Genomic DNA, 13,006 nt, shown 5'->3' with positions numbered 1-13,006 from the left:
TTCTTCAAAGAAATAGAACAATTATTGATGAAATTCATATGGAATCACCAAAAACCCAAAATAGCCAAAGCTCTACTGAAAAAAAAAAAGAAGGGAATGGAGGCATCACACTCCAGATTTCAGGCTATACTACAAAGCCATAATCATCAAAACTGCATGGTATTGGAACAAGAACAGACACACGGACCAATGGAATCGAATAGAAAATCCAGAAATAAACCCACAGATTTATGGTCAACTAATCTTTGACAAAGGAGCAAAGAATATGCATTGGAGCAAAGAAAGTCTGTTCAATAAATGGTGCTGGGAAAACTGGGTTGCTACATGCAAAAGAATGAAGCTTGACTACTACCTCACACCATACACAAAAACCAACTCAAAATGGATTAAAGAACTAGACATAAAACCTGAAACCATAAAATACATAGAAGGAAATATAGGCGAAACACTACGGGATATGCACATCAAAGACACCTTTACAGACACGTCACCCAAAGCAGTGATAGTGAAGGCAAAGATCAACAGCTGGGACTACATCAAATTAAAGAGCTTTTGCACAGCAAAAGACACAATAACAAAAACAAAGAGAAACCCCACCAACTAGGAGAACATTTTTGCACACAACACTAATGATAAAGGATTGATCACAAAAATCTATAAAGAGCTGATGAGACTCAACAACAACAAAGAAAAGAATCCAGTCAAAAAATGGGCAGAAGAGCTGAAAAGAAACTTCTCTGAAGAGGAAATGCAAATGGCCAACAGGCATATGAAAAAATGTTCAACATCACTTGTAATCAGGGAAATGCAAATCAAAACTACCATGAGATACCATCTTACACCAGTGAGAATGGCACATATTAAAAAAACTAGCAACAACAAATGTTGGCAAGGATGTGGAGAAAAAGGAACTCTCCTGCACTGTTGGTGGGAGTGCAAACTGGTCCAACCACTATGGAGAGCTGTGTGGAGATTTCTGGACCTACTAAACATAGAGCTTCCATAGGATCCAGCAATTCCACTCCTAGGTATTTACCCAAAGGACACAGAAACATCAATTCCAAAGAACACCTGCACCCCTATGTTTATAGCAGCACTATTTACAATAGCTAAGCTTTGGAAACAGCCCAAATGCCCAAAAATAGATGACTGGATCAAGAAGATGTGGTACATATATATACCATGGAATATTACTCAGCATTCAGAAAAGATAAACACATGCAATTTGCAGCAACATGGATGGCACTGGAAGGGATCATGCTCAGCGAAATAAGCCAGAAAGAAAAAGAAAAATACCGGATGGTCTCACTCATAGCAGGAATCTAGAAAACATAAATAAGGGACCAGGAAAATGAATAACTATAAGAAAGTGAAAATCAAAATCAACAAAAATCTATGAACCAGAGACACTTTTGGGTGGGTGGGTGGAGGGAGGGGAGGGATTGGGGTCAAAATGGGGGGGCTGAAATTGTATGGGGAATATAAAAATAAAATTTATTGTAAAAAAAAAAAAGAAAAGCTTTGCCAAAGCAGAGTTTACCCATCCATGTTCATCACTTTATTTATAATAAAGTAATGAAATTAAAAAAAAATTTAAAAATCATAAATGTTAAAAAGAATAAAAATTTTTTTAAAAAGTTAAAAAAAATAATAAAAATTCTTTGAATTGAATGACTAGGAGGACACCAATTTCCTAAATGTATGGGATGCAGCAAAAGCAGTAATAAGAGGAAAATACATAGCAATAGAGGCTCACATCAAGAAACAAGAAAGAACTCAAAGAAGCAACCTAATCTTGAAGCTCAAAGATCTAGAAAAAGAACAACAAAAAAACCCCAAAAACAGTAGAAGAAAAGAAATAACAAAAACCAAAGCAGAAATAAATGCAATCGAAATAAAAAAACAATTCAAAGGATCATTGAAACCAAGAGCTGGTTCTTTGAAAAAATAAATAAAATAGACAAACCCCTAACCAGGCTCACAAAGGAAAAAAGGGAGAAAGCACAAATAAATAGGATCACAAATGAAAGAGGAGAAATCACAACGGACACAGCAGAAATCAAAATAATCAGTAACTACTATGAACAGTTAAATGGAAACAAGTTCAACAATCTAGAGGAGATGGACAAATTCCTACAACTCTACAATCACCCAAAGCTAGATAAAGAAGAAATAGAACACCTAAACAGACCAATTACAAGCAGCGAAACTGAAATGGTAATCAAAAACCTCCCCAAAAACAAAAGCCCAGGATCTGATGGATTTACAAATGAATTCTACCAAACATTCAGAGATGAATTAGTGCCTATCCTTCACAAACTCTTCCAAAAAATTGAGAAGGAAGGGATAATACCAAACATGTTCTAGGAAGCCAACATTACTCTAATACAAAAACCGAACAAGGACAAAAAAAAAAAGAAAAAAGAAAACTACAGGCCAATCTCCCTAATGAACACTGATGCAAAAAATCCTGAATAAAATGTTAGCTATAAAAATCCAACAATGTATCCATAAGATAATTCAACACGACCAAGTAGGATTCATTCCAGGGACACAAGGATGGTTCAATATCCGAAAATCAATCAATGTTATCCAACACATCAAAAAAAAGAAATATAAAAACCATATGATAATATCAATAGATGCTGAGAAAGCTTTTGACAAAGTGCAACAACCATTCATGATAAAAACCCTTGAAATTCTTGGGATACAAGGAACATACCTCAACATCATAAAGGCCATATATGACAAGCCAACAGCCAGTATCATTCTCAATGGTGAAAAGGTGAAAGCATTTCCATTAAGATCTGGAACAAGACAAGGATGACCACTCTCACCACTGCTTTTCAATATAATAATGGAAGTCCTAGCCAGAGCAATAAGACAAGAAAAAGACATACAAGGAATCCAAATAGGAAAAGAAGTCAAACTATCACTATTTGCAGATGATATGATAATAAACATAGAGAACCCCAAAAACTCCACAGAAAAACTAATTAAACTCATCAATCAGTTCAGTAAAGCGGCAGGATGAAAAATCAACGAACAAAAGTCAGAAGCCTTCCTATACACAAACAATAAATCTGAAGAAGAAATAAAAAAAACCTTCCCTTTTATTATCGAAACAAAAAAAATCAAATACTTGGTAATAAATCTAACAAAAGAGGTAAAGGACCTATACCAAGAAAACTATAGAACACTGTTAAAAGAAATAGAAGTAGACACAAAGAAATAGAAAAACATCCCCTGCTCATGGATTGGAAGAATTAACATTATTAAAATGGCCATCCTACCAAAAGCAATATACAGATTCAATGCTATTCCAATAAAAATTTCAATGTTATTCTTCAAAGAAATAGAACAATTATTGATGAAATTCATATGGAATCACCAAAAACCCCGAATAGCCAAAGCTCTCCTGAAAAATGAAGAAGGTAATGGAGGCATCACACTCCTAGACTTCAAACTATACTACAAAGCCATAATCATCAAAACTGCATGGTATTGGAACAAGAACAGACATATAGACCAATGGAATTGAATAGAAAATCCAGAAATAAACCCAGAGATTTATGGTCAACTAATCTTTGACAAAGGAGCAAAGAATATGCATTGGAGCAAAGAAAGTTTGTTCAATAAATGGTGCTGGGAAAACTGGGTTGCTACATGCAAAAGAATGAAGCTTGACTACTGCCTCACACCATGCACAAAAACCAACTCAAAATGAATTAAAGAACTAGACATAAGACCTGAAATCAAAAATACATGGAAGGAAATATAGGCGAAACACTACATGACATGCACCTCTAAGACATCTTTACAGACACATCATCCAAAGCAGTGATAGTGAAGGCAAAGATCAACAGCTGGGACTACATCAAATTAAAGAGCTTCTGCACAGCAAAAGACACAATAACAAAAACAAAGAGAAACCCCAGTGACTGGGAGAACATTTTTGCACGCAACATTTTGCACACAATAAAGGACTGATCACAAAAATCTACAAAGAGCTGATGAGACTCAACAACAACAAAGAAAATAATCCAGTCAATAAATGGGCAGAAGAGCTAAAAAAAACTTCTCTTAAGAGGAAATGCAAATGGCCAACAGGCATATGAAAAAATGTTCAACATCACTTGTCATCAGGGAAATGCAAATCAAAACTACCATGAGATACCATCTTACACCAGTGAGAATGGCACATATTAAAAAAACTAGCAACAACAAATGTTGGCGAGGATGTGGAGAAAAAGGAACTCTCCCCTGCACTGTTGGTGGGAGTGCAAACTGGTCCAACCACTATGGAGAGCTGTGTGGAGATTTCTGGACCTACTAAACATAGAGCTTCCATAGGATCCAGCAATTCCACTCCTAGGTATTTACCCAAAGGACACGGAAACATCAATTCCAAAGAGCACCTGCACCCCTATGTTTATAGCAGCACTATTTACAATAGCTAAGCTTTGGAAACAGCCCAAATGCCCAAAAATAGATGACTGGATCAAGAAGATGTGGTACATATACACCATGGAATATTATTCAGCATTCAAAAAAGATAAACACATGCAATTTGCAGCAACATGGATGGCGCTGGAAGGGATCATGCTCAGCGAAATAAGCCAGAAAGAAAAAGAAAAATACTGGATGGTCTCACTCATAGCAGGAGTCTAGAAAACTTAAATAAGGGACCAGGAAAATGAATAACTATAAGAAAGTGAAAATCAAAATCAACAAACAACTATGAACCAGAGACACTCTATAGGGGGTGGGGTGCGGGGAGGGGAGGGATTGGGCTTCAAAATAAGGGGGTTGCAATTGTATGGGGAATATAAAAATAAAATTTATTTTTAAAAAAAGAAGGTAAAGCATAGTAATTGTTATAAAAGTACTTTAAAAATAAAGTACTGAAAGACCTGGAATGTGGAATACCCACATTATTTTTTTAAAGATTTTTTTTTTTTTTTTTTTTTTTTATAAATTTTATTGTTATATTCCCCATACAATTGCAGCCCCCCATTCTGACCCCAATCCCTCCCCTCCCGCCCCCGCCCCCCTAAAAGTGTCTCTGGTTCATAGTTTTTTGTTGATTTTGATTTTCACTTTCTTATAGTTATTCATTTTCCTGGTCCCTTATTTAAGTTTTCTAGATTCCTGCTATGAGTGAGACCATCCGGTATTTTTCTTTTTCTTTCTGGCTTATTTCGCTGAGCATGATCCCTTCCAGCGCCATCCATGTTGCAGCAAATTGCATGTGTTTATCTTTTTTGAATGCTGAGTAATATTCCATGGTATATATGTACCACATCTTCTTGATCCAGTCATCTATTTTTGGGCATTTGGGTTGTTTCCAAAGCTTAGCTATTGTAAACAGTGCTGCTATAAACATAGGGGTGCAGGTGTTCTTTGGAATTGATGTTTCTGTGTCCTTTGGGTAAATACCTAGGAGTGGAATTGCTGGGTCATATGGAAGCTCTATGTTTAGTAGGTCCAGAAATCTCCACACAGCTTTCCACAGTGGTTGGACCAGTTTGCACTCCCACCAACAGTGCAGAAGAGTTCCTTTTTCTCCACACCCTCGCCAACATTTGTTGTTGCTAGTTTTTTTAATATGTGCCATTCTCACTGGTGTAAGATGGTATCTCATGGTAGTTTTGATTTGCATTTCCCTGATGACAAGTGATGTTGAACATTTTTTTATATGCCTGTTGGCCATTTGCATTTCCTCTTCAGAGAAGTTTCTTTTAAGCTCTTCTGCCCATTTTTTGACTGGATTATTTTCTTTGTTGTTGTTGAGACTCATCAGCTCTTTGCAGATTTTTGTGATCAGTCCTTTATCATTAGTGTTGGGTGCAAAAATGTTCTCCCAGTTGGTGGGGTTTCTCTTTGTTTTTGTTATTGTCTCTTTTGCTGTGCAAAAGCTCTTTAATTTGATATAGTCCCAGCTGTTTATCTTTGCCTTCACTATCACAGCTTTGGGTGATGTGTCTGTAAAGATGTCTTTGATGTGCAAATCACGTAGTGTTTCGCCTATATTTCCTTCTATATATTTTATGGTTTCAGGTCTTATGTCTAGTTCTTTAATCCATTTTGAGTTGATTTTTGTGTATGGTGTGAGGTGGTGGTCAAGCTTCATTCTTTTGCATGTAGCGACCCAGTTTTCCCAGCACCATTTATTGAACAAACTTTCTTTGCTCCAATGCATAGTCTTTGCTCCTTTGTCAAAGATTAGTTGACCATAAACCTGTGGGTTTATTTCTGGATTTTCTATTCGATTCCATTGGTCTGTATGTCTGTTCTTGTTCCAATACCATGCGGTTTTGATGATTATGGCTTTGTAGTATAGTTTGAAGTCTGGGAGTCTGATGCCTCCATTCCCTTCTTTTTTTTTCAGGAGAGCTTTGGCTATTCGGGGTTTTTTGTGATTCCATATGAATTTCATCAATAATTGTTCTATTTCTTTGAAGAATGACATTGAAATTTTGATTGGAATAGCATTGAATCTGTATATTGCTTTTGGAAGGATGGCCATTTTAATAATGTTTATTCTTCCAATCCATGAGCAGGGGATGTCTCTCCATTTCTTTGTGTCTTCTTCTATTTCTTTTAACAGTGTTTTATATTAAAGATTTTTGATTTATTTATGCATTCAAGAACTGGGATCAGGCCAGAGGTGAGGGGATTCACCAGAGAGAGTTGGGAGCAGAACATGTAGATCTACTGCTGAGGCGAGCAGTGGGTGAGACAGGTGAGGTCTGCTGCGCTATGTGGGTTAGCTCCCTGGTGGGGGATAGAACGTGTGCTTTGGTAGCTGTGGATAGCTTCATAGTGCTAACACTTAACCTCTTGTGCCACCAGGGAGGACTCGGCTCCATACTGTTTTTCGTAGTGACTATCAATTTGTAGTCTCACCAACAATGCACAGAGGTTCCCTTTATTCCACATACTTGTCATTGCTTATTACTTTTTTTTAAAAGAAGATTTCTTTTTTTTTTTTTTTAAAGATTTATTTATTTGTGCATACAATTCTGGGGTACAGGCCTGAGGTGGGGGGGGAGGGCTGGGGAGAGGATTCACCAGAGACAGAGTGAGGAACAGAACAGGCAGATTGACTGAAACACACTGCTGAGAGGAGCAGCGGGTGAGTCAGGAGAGGTCTGCTGCGCCATTTGGGTGCTCTGTGGTCGGCCGGGGGATGGAACTCATGCTGCGGAGGCTGCAGACAGCTTCATAGGCTGTGTCTTAACCCCTTGTGCCACCAGGGAAGCCCTAAAAGATTTATTTCTTTTTATTTATTTATGCATACAAGAACTAGGGTGTAGGCCAGAGGTACGGGGAGTAAGAGGATTTACCAGAGACAGAGTGGGGAGCAGAACAGGCAGATTGACTGAAATATACTGCTGAGGGGAGCAAACAGGAGAGGTCTGCTGCACCATGTTGGTCAGCTCCCTGGCTGGGGATCAAACTCAGGCAGTCCTGGTGATGGCGCTGAGACTTAACCCCTAGGTCACTGGGGAGGCCCTTGGTTATCCACCTTAAGCTGCAGCTACCTCAGAGTGACTGACTGAAAGGCTCTCTAATACACAAAGAAATTTAGAATTTATTTCAATTACCTGTTACATTTCTCACTAGTTGGCTCTAGGGCAGTTACTTGTACCTTATTCTTTGTATTTCCAATGCCTGGAGACATGGTAAGCACAAAGAGACAGAAAGAGCCCTGTTCAAGAAGTGCAAAGACTTGGATTTGCACTACCTACTATTTGTCCTGGATTAATTTACTTTCTAGATCATCAGTTCCTGCAGTGGTAAAATGAGGATAATTCCTCTTTCAACTATTGGGAGGATTAAAGGAGATAATAATTTAAACTATGTAAATATCTTTCAATATTATTTAAATAAAGAAGAATACATTGATCTAAGTATAATATTTGCAGAACTTGTGAGATCTGCTATTTGTATACATGACATAAGTTCTTTGAGAAGTTACATAGAAAATAAATGTACAAGCTTATTAAAGGAAATTATTTCACTTGCTGGATCTTTGGCCGTGACTTGTAACTTTAAATGAGACAGAATCAGGTGGAAAAAATATTACTGCTTGATATATGAATCATTATATATTAATGTCCCAAAATTAACATCTAATAACAAATTCAAATTTATTCCTTCATTCATATATCCTAAAACTATATAGTAAACAAATAGATAAGGCCCAGACATCATGGGGCTTACATTTGATTGGACAAGAGGACAGACAGCAGAGAAGTAAAATAATTACAAACTAAGAAGGGATACAAATAAGGATGAAAGGTGAACAATAACAAGGAAGCTCTTCATGAAGGCAATTAGTGGAGCCTCTAAGGACAGGGATCTTTGGTTCACTGCTCTGTCCCCAAGCATCTAGACCATGACTGAAACATAGTAAGCAATTAATCAATAAATAAGGAGTTAATACATAACATGAAACCCAGAAGATGTTAGTCATTCAAAGAAAAGAGTATTCCAGGCAGAGAAAACAGAATGCACAAAGGCTCAGAAGTGGCAAAGAACTTGGAGTATTTGAGGACCTGAAAGAGACCAGTGTGAATGGAGTAAAGTGATCAAGAAAGAGCAAAGGGAAGGAGAAAATGAAGGAAAAAATAGGCAGGAACCAGCCAGATTATTCCAGTCCTAAGTAGCAATGGTAAGGAGTTTGTAGTTGATATGTTCAATTTTTAAAAAATTGAGCAAAATAGGGTAGCCTAGGGGTTAAGTCTCAGCGCTATCACCACTATGGACTGAGTTTCATTCTTGACCAGGGAGCTAATCCACATGGAACAGCAGATCTCTCCTGTCTCACCTGTTGCTCCCCTCAGCAGTGTACTTCAGTAGATATACCTGTTACCCACCCCAACCTCTGGCCTACACCCCAGTTCTTCACAGTTAAAAAAAAAAAGTAAAATACATTCTTAAAAAAATAAAATAAAAAACTGAACAAAATAACCCTAGATACATGGGTGTAAACAGAATGAAATATATAAACAAGGTAGGAAACTATTTCTATGACTGCTGACTGACATTGACAAGGATTATGAAAGTGTCTTTGATGGAATTCTGGCATATTAGAACAGTTCTCACAGGTTTTAAAATGGAAATAAAACTCAGAATTCTTATGGGAAATCTCAAGCCTCTTTGTTAAATTGACATCAGCACTAGGAAAATAAACAATCTTCTGCATAGATTTAAACAACTTTCACAAATCAAAAAGGAAGCAAGATAAGGTCCTTAGTCTTTGGATTGTAGAAATAAATTAATTCTTTTCAGTTGTTTTTAGGGGCTGTTTAGGACCATTCATTTAAATAACTTTCAATGATTATCCAAAAATTGCATTTTATAGTGGTTTATGGATCAACTGCTGAAGTAGAAGAACTAACTGCACAACTTAAGTATACATTATTTTCTATAATAACATATTTTCTATTGACTGTCTAAGTATTTCCTTCACTTTCAAAGGCAATAAACAAAGGGAACAAATAAGGCTCTTACAGGACAGGTAACATTATTATCCTGTCTTTCCCACTTCCTCTAAGGTAATATTCTAGAAAATTCTAGAAAAGGCAAATATTCTAGGAAAGGAATTTAAGCAACGACATGTTATCTGTTCTGGCTCCTCCCTGCTGCACTATGTTATATGCTTCCACATCTGGGCCCCACATTCTGCTAATTGCCCTTTGAGAACTGGAGTCCTTCTAGGTGCTCTTTGCGAGCTGGAAGATTAACCCAGCATTATTAAGGTATAAATGACATATAATAAACTGCACATATTTAAAATTTATAATTTGCTAAGTGTTGATATACATATAGCCACACTCAAGATATTAAATATATTGAACATATCCATCACTCCCAAAAGTTTTCACGAACTTTTATGAATGAACAAAAATCAAATCTTCAGATTCCTAAGCTCATGCTGCTTCTATTATACTTAAAGAAAGCCTATGCTTTTGTACACTAGGTATCTGTTATATGCTATTGTACATTATAGAAAAGGACATAATTCATGATAGAACATTTGTCTGTAGAAACCCCAAACAATATGGCATAAATCACACTGAGTCTGCCATTTCAAGAATGAGACCATTATGCCTGCTTCCCGATAAATCTTCAATTCACAGTACTAGAGATCTTGTCCTGGTCCTACTTTTGGACTTAGGGAGGCAACCAAATTTTTTGTGTCTTTTTAATAACTTCTCTTTCTGCTTAAACAATTTTATGCAATACTCTTGCCATTTCTTGTCTCTATTTCTTTTGTGTATCTGTTGAGGATGATGGTGAAGCTTCTGGGCTCCTGAGTCAGAATGCCTGAGTTAAAATCCCAACTCTATCACTTATAAACTATATGGCTTTCGACAGATTAGTTCAATGCACAGAGTTTAGGAATTTGACCAGTAAATGTTATGTATAACTAGTTTCCCTGCAACCTGGTTCTATCTACCATTCACCCATACAGCAGAAATGTCTCAAACTCCTGCCTCACAGAATCTTCCCACCCCCATCTCTAGTTTTTATTATCCATAGCTTTTAAGAGACTAGTCCATTAAAAGCAGAATTACAGCCAATAATCCAATATTCTAACTTGGCAAACAATTACTAAAACTGGTTTCACTTTTATATTTCTTTTTAAAACCAAGGAGTATTATGGGTTTTGTTGTTGTTATTTTGTGTAGAAAAACTGTGGTGTGGGCCAGAGGTGTGGGGGTGAGATAATTCATCAGAGACAGAGTGGGGAAGAAAACAGGCAGATTTACTGAAATACACTGCTAAGGGGAGCAGTGGGGGAGACAGGAGAGGTCTGCTGTGCCATATGTGGTTTAGCTCCCTGGCTGGGGATCAAACTCAGGTCATAGTGGTGACAGTGCTGAGACTTACCCTCCAGCTCACCAGGGAGGCCCTGCACTATATAAGGTTAATCAATATTAAAGTGTTTTTACATACAAAGTTAAAGAACAAATTAAAAAAAATCAAAAATCTGACATTCAACATTCTTAAAATAGTGAATTACTCACTTACAATTACACTGTTTCATAACAGAAAATTAAGAAGTTAGCTAGCATAATCATGCTTTTTGGCTAATAAAGATACATTAACAAAGCCATCACATGAAGTATTTTAAACTGTCTGTATAAGGGTAGAAACAAACAGCTCTTTATTGACTCCACTATTGTTCTTACCTTGTTTTACCTATCAGTAGCAACTGACATATTTGGTTAGTTTGTTCCTCCTGAAATACTTTCTTCACTTGGTCTCCATGACACTCTCCTGCTTGGTTCTTGTTCTACTTCTGTGGGGATTCCTTCAGTGGCATTCTTTGTTGAGTTCTTCCTTTGTTGAGTTCTTCCTTTCAGACCCAACCTGGTCTCTTCTCTACTTACATACACCATGGATTTCTTCTCTTCTCTACCTGCATACACTAACTTGGAATTCTTATCTAGTCCATGACTTTAAATATCCTTTAAATGTTATTGCCTCCCAAATTTATATATCAAGCCCATGCCAACTCAAACTCTACACACATATAGATAGTCAACAGGTTATTTGACACTGCCATTTCAACAAGGCGAAAACTGCACTGTTGATCTTCTGCCATATATTGCTCTTCCTTTGTCTTCTCTATTTCATGAAAATAGTAATTCCATTCTTCCTTTTGCTCAGCCCGAACACTGGAATCATTTTGACTCTTCTCACATGCCACATCCAATTCATTAGTCCATCCAATTAATTGCCTAGAAAACGTATTCATTCTTCTTTTTTTTAAAGATTTATTTGTTTATGCGTACAAGGTCTGGAGTACAGGCCAGAGATGGAGGGGGAGCTGGGGGGTGTGTGTGTGAGAGGATTCACCAGAGACAGAGTGGGGAACAGAACAGGTAGACTGACTGAAATACACAACTTATTCATTCTTATACTACTTCTTATTACTCCTTCCTCAGCTACCTTAAACAACTATCATCTCATGCCTCCTTACTCAATTTTTTTACCCAGTGAAGAGATACTTTTAAAAAATAAAATAGATCATTTTACTTTTCTCCTTAAAACTCTCCTCTGGTTTTCCATTAAACTCAGAATGGAATAAAAAGTCCTAAATCAGGCCTCCCCTGGTGGCGCAGGCCGTTGAGTGCTGCACTGTGAAGCTGTCAGCAGCCTGTGCAGTGCTGGTTCCGTCCCGGCTGACGGGCGAGGGTCCCACATGGCTAGCAGACCTCTCCTGTCACGCCCACTGCTCCCCTCAGCAGTGTATTTCATCAGTCTGCCTATTCTGTTCCCTGCTCTGTCTCTGGTGAATCCTCTCACCCTCCTGCACATTTGGCCTGTACCCTGGTTCTTGTATAAATACATAAATAAATCTTAAAAAAAAGTCCTAAATCATGATTAAGTCTATACAATCTGCCTTTACCACCACCATCTCCAACCAATATCTGATCTCATTTCCTATTTCATGCAGATTTTTTCAAATTTGTTGTTTAGAACAGTAGTTCTCAAACTTTAGTGTACATCAAAATCATGGACAGCAGGGCAAGCACAGATTGTGAGGCTAATCTTCAAGGTTTTTTATTCAGTAGGTCTAGGATAGTACCTTAGGATATACATTTCTGACAAGTTCCCAGTTGATTTTGAAGCTGCTGTTCCATGAACCACACTCTAAAAATCAGCATTAAATTTTTTATTTCCCTCCCCATTTCACCAGCTAATTTCTCACTTTACTTTCAGTCCTTCAGTCTCCCTTACCCCAGAACATGATGTTCCATGGCACACTGTCCTTATCCTATTATATTACTTATCATACAGTATTATAACACCCTATTTATGTCTTTCTCTCCCAGCAAACTATCTTCTCAGCACCTAGCATAAGCTGACACGAAGTAAGCACTGTATAGGATGACTGAATAATTTCTCTAGTTTTGATAGTGATTTAACTGAAACAGCATCCATGTAGTCATAGGTTCCTTAGAAGTATTTCTATGTGCTAGAT

The sequence above is a fragment of the Talpa europaea genome, assembly GCF_964194135.1.
Source record: "Talpa europaea genome assembly, chromosome: 6".
Lineage (NCBI taxonomy): Eukaryota > Metazoa > Chordata > Mammalia > Eulipotyphla > Talpidae > Talpa > Talpa europaea.
The sequence above is the reverse complement of the archived record's forward strand: the minus strand, read 5'-3'. Positions refer to the sequence as shown.